General features: G+C 38.3%; 1 protein-coding gene across 4 annotated transcripts in view; it reads right to left on the reverse strand.

The window, feature by feature from the left end:
- GPAT3 (glycerol-3-phosphate acyltransferase 3) overlaps window positions 1–12,664 on the reverse strand; it is a 57,593-nt gene that overhangs the window by 19,996 nt on the left and 24,933 nt on the right. The window lies entirely within an intron of this gene.

The following is a 12,664-nucleotide window of genomic DNA, read 5'->3' on the forward strand; positions in this document are numbered from 1 at the left end:
AGAAACAAACTCTCCCCAAGTATAAATCTAGACTGTGTAGAAACAAATTTATGTTTTCCCCAGATAAAAACTATAAAGCCATAAAGCAACCAAAATGGCAGAAGGTATTACCACAAATAGCAAAAGTTTGATGTTTTTAATATGTAAAAATTATTTAATAAGAAAAACATAGGCTCCTGCAAAAAAGTAAGCAAAGTTCATGAACTGAATTCATAGAAAAAAGATAAATAGTTAATAAATATTTCAAAGCCTTTTTACTAGTAATCAAAGAAACATGAATCAGACAAAGAGTGGCCTATTTGCATGATCAAATCAGCAACATGTTTCTTTAATGATAAAGTTCAAAGACAGAAATGACACAGGTACTCTCATACTCAATTTGTACGAGTGTGGAACTGGAAGCAATTTTGTCAAAATCTGTTTGGCATGAAGAAACTAAAAGTAGTTTTGCTGATGAGTCAATAATTCCAATTCTAGGAACCTGTCATAAGAAAATAATCAGAAACGCAGGCAAGAGTGTTCACTGTAGCATTTTCATTATAATAGATCCAGACAGGGACTTCCCTGGTGGCACAGTGGTTAAGAATCCGCCTGCCAATGCAGGGAACATGGGTTCGAGCCCTGGTCCGGGAAGATCCCCCATGCCGTGGAGCAACTAAGTCCAAGCACCAAAACTACTGAGCCTGTGCTCTAGAGCCCGCGAGTCACAGCTACTGAAGCCCGCATGCCTAGAGCCCGTGCTCCACAACAAGAGGAACCAACGCAATGAGAAGCCCTTGCTCACCGCAACTAGAGAAAGCCCGCTCGCAGCAATGAAGACCCAATGCAGCCAAAAGTTAATTAATTAATTTTAAAAAATAGACCCAGACAATGAGATATAGTATATCCATTAATAAAAACTATAATGTTAAGTGAAAAAAGTCAGGATCTAAAACTATGGTTTACTCTTAACTCTATGAAATATATATATAGTAAAAATGTCCAGAAGGAAACATTAAGTGGTTATCTCTGGGCAATAGGACTAGGTTTTCCTCTTTATACTGTTATTATATTTTCCATAAAGAAAATAATTCAAAGATTTTTTAAAGTAGCATAAGTTTAGTAGATTGAAAAATGACTACTGCCACCCAGTTCTACCCACTGAATAAAAATAATAGATGAGAAGATCTTCAAAATAAAAAGTAGCTATATACACAGTGACATGGCTATCCATTTGTCCCTATGGGGCATATCACAAATGAATTTACTTCTTACATTAATTAGAAAAGTCAAGACTTAAGACATTAAGTTCCCTGAAAGAAGATCCCCTTTGATTTTCTCATTTTTCAGTTTACTAGGAAATCAATGAGGAAAGTGGAGACAGCTATGTTATCTACCCTCTGGAGAACTTGGATGTGCCTCTGTAGGAGGAGCTGTAATATACCCATTTTTTGAAGGAATGGCAGCATAATGCACTGGAGCAGAAAGTGAAGAGGATCTGGAATCCAAAGTCAAGTTCTGTTAGGACAACCACCAGCTTGCTCTATGACCAGGGGTAACCAATAAGTCACCTCACTTGGTGTCCTCCTTTATAAAATGGGGGGCAGGGGGCTGGGAAAGTCCTTACAAAGGCTAAAGTTTTCTGATTTTACTTTTGAGTTTTTTGGTGGGTTTTGTTTGGTTTTGCCCACATGCAAAGCTAATACCTAACCACCTTAAGAAGGCCAGCACTAAAGTAAGTTCTTGAATGATCATTAGATTATCTTTTTCAGTAGTGTACTCCAAGTGGTTTAATCTCTCCTCATCTCTGCAAAGGGTTTAATCAGTATTAGAAAATGAACCAAATAGTTTTGCTACTGAATTACCCTCTTGCTCTGTAGGTAATGTAGTACCACTGAGAGCAGGTTACTCAATCCAAGCACTGGCCAATATTTAGCAGTGCAAGAGTTTCATTATTTAGCAATGTATAGACTTTTTTTTATTAAGTCTAGAAGGGAAGAGAAGAACAGTTACTTGGGAAATCGCTGAATGAAATACACTGGAGACAGGAGACTGCCCTTCTAAAAAAATAACCTTTTTCAGAAGGACCAGAGATAAAAATACAAGTTCAAGTTGCCTAATATTATTTAACTGAGCCAAGAGAGAAGAGATCTGTAAACAGAAGCCAACCCCTTAGCCACTACACATTTGATGTGCAATGTTTTCTCTGCCCTCTGACCTACTTTATTCTGCGTAACTCAAATAAAATATAACTCAATTTTATATTTTCCTTAAGCCTCTTTTGAAAAGTGTGTGGGTAACTGCAATGTGGGTAACTGACAAAGGATTCATTTCCAGAATATATTAACATACAAAAAATTAATAAGAAAAAGTCAAAGAACTCAGTTTAAAAAATGCTTAAGTATATGGCAAGGAATTCATAAAAAGAGTAAGCCTTAATGACTTACTTACTTTTAAATAAACATTTAAAACGATGTTCAGCTTCCCTATAATCAGAGAAATGCAAAAACCACAATGAGATACTATTTCATACCCATGAAGACCGATAGAAATTTTTAATTGAATAATATCAAGTGTTGGTAAAGACCTGGGACAATGGAATGTAATTAGCACAACCACACTAGAAAACAATTTGGCACTGTCTAGTAAATTTAAAGATATTCACAGCCCAAGGCCCAGCAACTCTACTTCCAGGTACACCGCAGGAAGATCTGCGTTTAATAATTGCAAATATACAGAAAAACTGCAGTGATGGTTCACTTTACCCAGATCCACGAACTGCCAACATTTTGTCACATTTGCTTTACTGTCATATCTCTGTATGTATAAAACAATACTATTTTCTGAACCACTTGAGAATAAACTGCAGACATCATGCCCCTTACCCCCAAATATTTCAGCATAGATTTACTTAGGACATGGAGCTTCACTTATTTAACCACAGTACTTTTTTTTTTTTTTTTTTTGGCCTTGCCGCGGCGCTTGCGGCATCTTGATTCCCCAACCAGAGACTGAACCAGGGCCATGGCAGTGAAAGCACCAAGTCCTAACTGCTGGACCACCAGGGAACTCCCATAACCACTGTACAATTATCAAAATGAGGAAAGTTGACATTACTGAAACACTAGTATCTACAGACCTTATTCAAATTCTAACAATGGTACCAATATCTTTCACAGCACTTTTTTCCTGGTCCAGGATTCAACCCAGGATTGTACAATACCTTTACATGTCGTCTCTGTAGTCTCCTATTATATGAAAAGTTTCCTCAGCCTTTCTTTGTTTTTCAAGATACTGACATTTCTTAAGAGCACAAGTCATTTATTTTGTAGAATGTCTCAATCTGGGTTAACGTGATGTCTCTTCATGCTTAGATGCAGGTTGTACACTTTGGGCAGGAATACTATGTAAGTGATGCTGTATCCTTCTCAGTGCATCCCATGGGGAGGCACTGATGTCAGTTTGTCCCATGATTTGTGACGTTTAATTTTGACCACTTGGTTTAAGGTAGTCAGTGCTTACAAGGTTCCCCCACTGTGAAGTTACTATTTTTCTCTTTTTGATTAATAAATGGATAATTATTACCTATAGGTATCTATAAAAGGGAGATGCTTTGAAACTACGGAAATACCCTGTTCCTCACACTTTCACCCCAAATAAATTGGTATTATGTGTCTTTTTTTTTTTTTTTTTTTGTGGTACGCGGGCCTCTCACTGCTGTGGCCTGTCCCGTTGCGGAGCACAGGCTCCGGACGCGCAGGCTCAGCGGCCATGGCTCACACGCCCAGCCGCTCTGCGGCATGTGGGATCTTCCCGGACCGGGGCACGAACCCGCGTCCCATGCATCGGCAGGCAGACTCTCAACCACTGCGCCACCAGGGAAGCCCTATGTGTCTTTTAAAATAGTATTTTCTCTCTCCTTCATTCCTTCCACATTTATTATTTGGTATTCCACTTTAAGGAAGAGCTTTTTCCTTATATTCTAGAGAGTTTCTTATAAAATTGTGCACAAACAGGCATATATAAGAACATCTTGCCACATTGTTTATAATAGCAAAATAGTGGAATCAATACGAAGGTTCATTCAATAGGTGGATATACAGCAATGTACACAAATATCGGGACTTCCCTGGAGGTCCAGTGGTTAAGACTCTGTGCTTCCACTGCAGGGGGCACGGGTTTGATCCCTGGTTGGGGAACTAAGATCCCACATGCCACCCACATGGCGTGGCCAAGAAAAATTTAGTTTAATTTAATTTAAAATATATATATACAAATATCGAATCACTATGTTGTACACCTGAAACTAAAATAATGTTATATGTCAATTATACGTAAATAAATGGAAGCTCATTTTTAAAAATGGATGTATGAAGTATATACTACACAGCAGTTAAAAGAAATTAACTAAAATTTACCAAATTAGATAATACGCAAATATCAGAAGGAACAAACATTTCAGAGTAATATGTGAAAGGTGATATTTTTATAGAGTTTGAATAATGCAAAACAATAAATACTATGTATTGTTTAAGAATACATACATGTATTGGGGAAGTATGAAAATATGCATAAAAATAATAAACATCAAAATCAGAGTAGTAGTTTCAGATTTGGCAGGGCAATGGAATCAGGGAGGGATAAACAGGAGAATTTGTTCTGTAAAGCTTTATTTATTAAATTAGGTGGTGGCTACACATGTGCTATAACCAAGAAAAAGAAAAAGAAAAGTTACATGGAACTGACAATTGTTCCCAAGATGAAGCTCTATATTGTAAGAGAGCAGGTACTAGCTTAAGAGCTCTTTAATAAGGCACACAAAATCTGAAATTAGGTATTATAAAATTAGATGTCAAAAGAAGCACTACTGAATTTATAATGTTACTTCCTTCCTAAATATTGACTACTGGAGGGTCAGAAATACTGACTGAATTCACCCTAAGTATGAACTTCTAACAGGAAAAAATATTCAATTCACTCCACGTATAGGGGATACTCACTATGTATCAGGCATCAAAATACACCTTAGAAAAAGAGGAAATATTTCTTTTGACACCAAAAAATGATCATAAGTAGACCAAAAGTCTTCAAAATATAGATATAAGTACATATCAGATTTAACTAGCACAGACAGTTTCTATACTGGTTTTATTGTCATTAAGGAAAACTCGTTATTATTAATAAATTAATCCTGATCCTTCAGAGCAACCCACAGATCTTAAATTGGTAAAACCCTGATTCTAGAAAATATTTCCTTTTGTTTCGCAAGTTAACCTCAAAAAGGGAAAGCCATAAACATTTGAACTTTGTCCTTAACCAGTGCTTTGGCCAACACGACAAGGTTCATGCTTGGATGAAAATAAAATTAGAACAATTATATCTAATGCAAGAGATGAATTGCACAAGCTGCCTGTGCCACCTGCCTTGAGCAAGTCACTGGTACATAAATAATACCAGCTATGAAAGGCCTGTTAAAAGAAATGGAGGCTGAAGTTAAAACCATCTCAAATATAATTAACTCTAAATTAGCTGAGTGAACTATTGGAATAACTGCCCATTTATAAATCACACTAGTTCTTCCATCTTCCAGCTGTAAAGTATGCTTTCTAGGTCAGCAATTACGGAAAATCAGGGTCCACCACAGACCAAAGGTGGATACAGCAGGCTTATGTATAGAAGTTGATCCTTAACCTACCAATAGGCTATATTCCAAAAGTCAGAAGCTCAGAGTTTAAAACACACTCTCTCATGGAAACTTTGAATTAGTCTGTTTGAGCTAGAGTCCTATCCAATGATAAGCCTAATTAACCCAAAATATACGTGATCATATAGTAGCAGTACCATGAAATAGAAATCTCCTTTAGCACTATTTCCACAGGAAATTTAAAAATTAAATCTGGCTTGGAATCAACAAAAACAAAACAAAAAACTTCCTTGTCTTGTAGTGACTTAGAGGGGGCGTTAGGGGCACTTTCTGGGACACTGTTAATGTTCTATTTCTTGATCTAGATGAGAGGTCCATGAGTACATTTACTTTGGGAAATCCATCAAGTTGTACATTTATAATTTTATACTCTTGTCTATGTATATTATGCTTCAATTTTGTAAAAATTGTACTTGAGATCTGCTGTACAGTATGGCCTATAGTTAACAATACTGTATTGTACACTTAAAATTTTGTTGAGAGGGTAGATCTTATGTGAAGTGTTTTTACCACAATTTTAGAAGAAAAAAGAATTGAAGGAGACAATATCTGTTAATCCCCTATTTCCATGATTTACCTATTATAGGATTAAATAAATACTAAATAGTATTAAATAAATACTTAAATAAATACGGCCCTTAAAAAAAAAAAGTTTACTCTATATCCCCCTACCCAATTATTAAGCAATTGGGCAGGAAGGAGTTTACCTGTCCCAGCTCCAACTAGTGGTGGCAAGGTCCTTTTTCTGCTATGAGAATCTCCTCTGAGGGTCTCCGGTTCTTGGCAAGAAAGCCAGGCCTACATTCTTCCCTCCCATGCCCCAATATCCTTCCTGATCCATAAATGTGATTGGCCTGATTAAAGAGACCAGGGTAAAGTAGCTGTAAAGATTAATTGTATGTGGGCTTCCCTGGTGGCGCAGTGGTTGACGGTCCTCCTGCCAATGCAGGGGACATGGGTTCAAGCCCTGGTGCAAGAAGATCCCACATGCTGCGGAGTAACTAAGCCCGTGCGCCACAACTACTGACCCTGTGCTCTAGAGCCCGCAAGCCACAACTACTGAGCCTGTGCGCCACAACTACTGAAGCCCGTGCACCTAGAGCCCATGCTCTGCAACAAGAGAAGCCACCACAATGAGAAGTCCGCGCACCACAACGAAGAGTAGCACCCGCTCGCCGCAACTAGAGAAAGCCAGCGCGCAGCAACGAAGACTCAACGCAGCCAAAAATAAGTAAATAACTTTATTTTTTAAAAAAAGATTAACTGTATGCGGTTGGGGCTGGGGAGTGGGGTGGATCAGAGCAGCTGGGATTAAAGAGCGGAAATATTCAGTGCCAGCCTCCGGAGAGATAAGACCCATGTTCAATCCCTTAGGCATAGTTCAAGGTCCTGATACAATTCTAACAAGCCAGAGCGAAGGACAGATCCCTGAACAGACCACTGAGCTCTGTCCTCATTCTTCTCCAGTTCATTAATCATCATAGATATTAACACACTAATGAGCGCATCAACTACGCAGTCCCCCAACTACACAGGTTTCCAGTCCACTTTTTGCCATCTTTTTTCAAAATAATTTACCATCGCAAGGCTAAGCTTGAGATATACCATGTGCAAAAAATTCCCTGGGCCGTTAGTCAAGTTACAATTTCCAGCACATAAATTAGGCGATTTGACTATGCTTATTTCACAGTGAATCCTTTGTGTTCCTGACTACCACTGTTCTCCTTCCTAAGTATTTTTTAAAAATCCAGTTTACTGTTATTAACTAGTTAAGTGTAATAATGGTATCCAGATTATGTTTTTAAAAAGTCAGATTTTTGAGATGCATACTAAGGTACTTAGAGGCAAAATGACATAATATCTAGTTTTAAAATACTCCCACAAAAGGACATTCATTAAGGTGAGAGTACGGGGGATGGGGGTATGGGATGAATTGGGGGACTGGGGTTGACATATAACACTATTGATACTATGTGTAAAATAGATAACTAATGAGAACCTACTGTACAGCACAAGGAGCTCTACTCAGTGCTCTCTGGGTACCTAAATGGGAAGGAAATCCAAAAAAGAGGGGATACATGTATATGTATAGCTGATTCACTTTGCTGTACAGTAGAAACTAACACAACATTGTAAAGCAACTATACTCCAATAAAAATTTTTAAAATGAGTCACTACAATTATACATTAAAATACATGACAGCACACACACACAAAAGTGAGAATACAATGTTTCTGATTGCTTATCTGTATTCTCTGATTTTCGACATTGCTCACATACTACATCTGTAATTAAACTTTTAATTAAATAAAATACTTCCACAAAGAAAAAACTGAAAAAAAGGATAGATAAAGCAAATTCTTGTTGAATTAGGGTGATGGCTATAAGGGAATTAACTGTACTATTCTCTTTACTTTTTAAAACTGAATACTGTATTTTCTTTTTAATCTGTTTAAGAAACTCATTTGAAATGTCAGTTTAGCTGGGAATCAATTTCCTCATCTAAATCTCATTCATTCGTTCATTCAGTCATTACAGAGAGAGTTCCAGGCCAGGCACTAAAATATTCAATACACAGATGGGAGAGGGAAAAAAAGGAGTTGAACTAACTCAGTAATTCTCAAGCATGGCTGCACATTAGAATATCTTTGGAATCTATAAAAGTAAAGACATCAGGGTCCAACCCCAAATCAACTAAATTAAAATAACTACACTTTTTAAAATATATAGGAATGGGGGAAAAACTATAAGGAAAGATATCAAAATATTAGGTCTTTTCTGGGTAATAGGATTTCATGTGGGTAACTTTTAATTTTCTTATACATCTGCAACGTCTAATTTTTCAGTCAAGTATATGTATTATTTTACATAGTGAGAGAAAAGTACTAAAAATGCTATTGTTAAAAAACAAAACGAGGGCTTTCCTGGTGGCGCAGTGGTTGAGAGTCCGCCTGCCGATGCAGGGGACACGGGTTCGTGCCCCGGTCCGGGAAGATCCCACATGCCGCGGAGCGGCTGGGCCCATGAGCCATGGCCGCTGAGCCTGCGCATCAGGAGCCTGTGCTCCGCAACAGGAGAGGCCACAACAGTGAGAGGCCCGCGTACCGCAAAAAAAACCAAAAAACAAAAAAACCCAAAATGAGATATGTACTACTACTTACCCACCACATGGCTATAATTAAAAGGGCCCAAACCACCAAGCACTGAAGAGGCTATAGAATGCAGACACAGCTCTGAGAGTGTACAACCATTTTGGAATACCATTTAGCAGTTTCCAACAGTTAAACACACTCGTTTACCCTATGACCTGGCAATTCCGCTTCAAGGTATGTACCCAAGAAAAACAAGTAAACAGGTTCACAACAATGGTCATAGCAGTTTTATTCCTAACAGCTAAAAAATGTAAAATAACCCAAATGTCAATCAACACAATAATGGGTAAACAAATTTTTATGTATTTATATAAAGAAATACTCCACAACAATTAAAAAAAAATCCACTGATTCATGTAACACGGAGAAATCTCATAAACATTATGCTGCTTGAAAAAAACACAAAAGAGCCCATTCTATATGATTTCATTTATGTGAATTTCAAAAAAAAATAGGAAAAACTAATTGATAATGACAGAAATCAAAAGAGAGGTTACAATGAGGACTGAGGGATGAGTCACGCCTACTAGGCAGGGCCTGAGAGAACTGTGAGATCATGAATATGTTCGGCTGAATCTGGGTGGTAGTCACATTGGTTTACAAGTATGTAAAAATTCATCTTGTTGAACAGTTGATATTTGTGCAGTTTAATGTATGTTAATTATGCCTCAATTTTGGGGGGAAATCAGAAAACTGTTACAGGGACTTCCCTGGTGGTCCAGTGGGTAAGACTCCACGCTCCCAATGCAGGGGACCCAGGTTCAATCCCTGGTCAGGGAACTAGATCCCGCATGCTGCAACTAAGGGTCTGCCTGACGCAACAAAGATCCCGTGAGCCGCAACGAAGACCCAGTGCAGCCTAAATAAATAAATAAAATTTTTTTTTTAAAGAAAACTGTTACATTTAAGCGTCTTCACAACTTTTAGCTATAATCCCAATTAGAGGCTCTAGCCAATCCTACCTACCCTTCCCACGAATAATTTTTGTCTTCCTTCCTAAACTAAAAAGACAACTGACATTTATTGAATGCTTCCTGATGCCAGACTGTGTGCTAAACCCTTGACATGTACACTCATGTAATCCCCATAATCCTATGAGGTATTGTCTATTATCCCCATTTTACAGACTAGGAAACTAAGGCTCAGGATGATTGGGTAACTTACCTGGAGCCATGGGGAGAGAAAGGAATAGAACCAACATTTGAAACCAAGTCTGTGACTCCAAAACCAAATGTTCTCTCATATTCTAAACCTTCAAATTCCATGTCACTCTGTCCAACAGTTGCTCTTTGACAAACCTCAAAGATGTAAGATCTTTCCCATCAACTCCACATCAGCTCCAGTTCTTCCTTGCTAAAGAGAAGCCCTGAGTAGCACTTCTACTGAGTATCTGTCCTACCTTTGAAGGAAGAAATGGAACTTTGATATGGGAAAACCTATAAGTGGCCTCCACCTGTCATTAATCTGGACACGCACTTGTCACTGACTGATTTAGGCTTAATCATCCCTCCCAGGAAGCAGGAACTCAAGTCACTGGTTTTTTTTTTTTTCATCTGGGGCAGGAATCTTTTACAGCCTGGAGCACACCCCATTAGGTCTTCCTACAATAAGCCCAATAGAAAACAGCCCCTGGGCAGTGGTCCATTTAATACTCCCTCAGTTTGTAGTTCAGCCAGGTCCAAGTTGCCCAAGGAGGCTGTTCTGTCCAATCTGTGATTCAGCACACAGATGTCCTGCCGGTATCCTTCCTCTTCAAGTCCTCTCTGAGGCAGAAGCAGCTGCCCCAGGCATCTTGCAGGCTAGTCAAGGTTTAGAAGGGATAATCACCCTTGACGTTTTATTGTTGTCACTGTTAGGGTTTATTCTAAAGTCATTTACCTCTGTTATATCCTCATTATCCTGGACTGTCACCCAGCCAAGGTTTGTAGAAAACAGCCTCTATACAACCTGCTATATCCTCAGCCATGACTCTACATTGAGTTCAAGGTCTCTGAGCCAAAGACAGATTGACTGTAAAACTAAGAAGGTTAAGCTTCAGTCTCCTCACCTGCACGGCCCCTTCCAAGCTCCCACACCTAATTTTGTGTATTCTTTTTCTTAAAGAGAGTCTCCAAATTGTATAAGCTTCAGGCCCCCACAACCTGGATTGGTCCCCACCTCTGAATCAAAATATCATTTTGTTGCTACAAGCGACAGATCTATGTTAACCCCTCACCCTACAACCTAAAATGATTTAGAAGAAGAAATACTTAGGATGAGAGAAACATGTTATTACCAGCAAGTATTAGAACACTGAGAGTTCACAGACACACATTAACATCTTTCTGCTTAGTTTCACCTATTATTGATAATATTTTATCTATTTGATTGTCAAATTAGCAATATACTTGTAAGAGGGGTTGCTGTTGGCTAGGTCATTTTTTGGTTGCTGTTTTAAGGTTTGAAGTTTATCTCTTCTTGGAAGTAGAGAGATCGGTAAGGATGAAAAACAAAAATATGAATACAATGCAAACTGAAGGAAAAAAAACCTCACTACATAAAAGTTTCACAAGTGTCCCTGCTTTAGAATGAGACTTGTATGTACCATATAATAGGTCCATAAAAAGAAAAGGGGGCAAAATCAGCAGAACTATCATGACCCATGATATACATGAAATGTGCTCAAAATAAATACTGACTTAGCATCTCCTTTGGTTCCCTAAGAGCTACTCAATCATGATTGCCTAGTTTTTAAAAAAGCTTTAGAGTTATGAAACTACTCGTGCTCCCCCCCCCAGTAATGCTTCCCCAGTTGGCACATTTAAGAGTCACATTCAACTTTTTTTTTTCACATGAAAGGGGTAAAGTTTACTTTAAACACCTACACATCCCACTAGTTAATCCAAGTAAGAAAAACAAAATAAGGACAGGGGAGAAAGTCCACATATAATACAAAATAAGAATTTACAAAGAAGAAATAACATAAACAGAAAAGTATAAAAATCCTAAGAAACAACGTTGCACAAAGTCCTATGCAAATGAATATAATAAAAAGCTAGTCAAAATGGATAGCTTTCTAACTAAGAAAACATTACTAATACTGACACCAAGAGATGAATGCTCTAAACGATGGGGGGGACGGTTCAGGCGGTAATGTGAGTGCTGGGGAGCAGCAGATGAAGCTTTGCGCGACCACCGCTCATCTCTTGCTGTGCGGCCCAATTCCTAACGGACCTCATACCCGGGGATTGGGGACCCCTGCTCTAAAGAGAACCATTTTCACAAATGCAGTAATGTTGTGAGGAGTAAGGAAACTTTACCTGTCCCAGACCTGAACCGTTTTACAAGGAATTTTACCAAACCTTTAAATCTGAGAAGAAAGGGCATAAAGGGGGAAGGAGGGAAGTAAGTAGGTAGGTAATACACTAATCTCAAATATAAGGATCAATTGCAAAAATCCTAACTCCAATTTTGGCACAGTTTCCAGCACCATATTATGACCAAGCAATGTTTAGTCCATAAACACAAAGATGACTCTAATATTAAGCTATTAATGTAATTTACCATAATATGCCTAAGGGGGTGGGAGGAATACTCATCACCAAATATGCTGAAAAGCACGACAAATTCAACATTCATTCTTGATTTACAAAACAAGCATCAAGAAGTATTTCCCATAAGATGGAAAACTAGATCAAAGCCAACCTGACGCTTACAGGGAAGACGCTGCAGGCACTACAGCCTGTCCCCAGCAGGAACAGCAGCTAACACCACTGCTAGTCAATGCTGTATTGGGGTAGCAGCCAGCACAATTAGACAAGGGAAAGAAATGAAGTATAAACTGGAAAA

This window comes from Grampus griseus (assembly GCF_964374135.1).
Source record: "Grampus griseus genome assembly, chromosome: 4".
NCBI classification, from domain to species: Eukaryota; Metazoa; Chordata; class Mammalia; order Artiodactyla; family Delphinidae; genus Grampus; species Grampus griseus.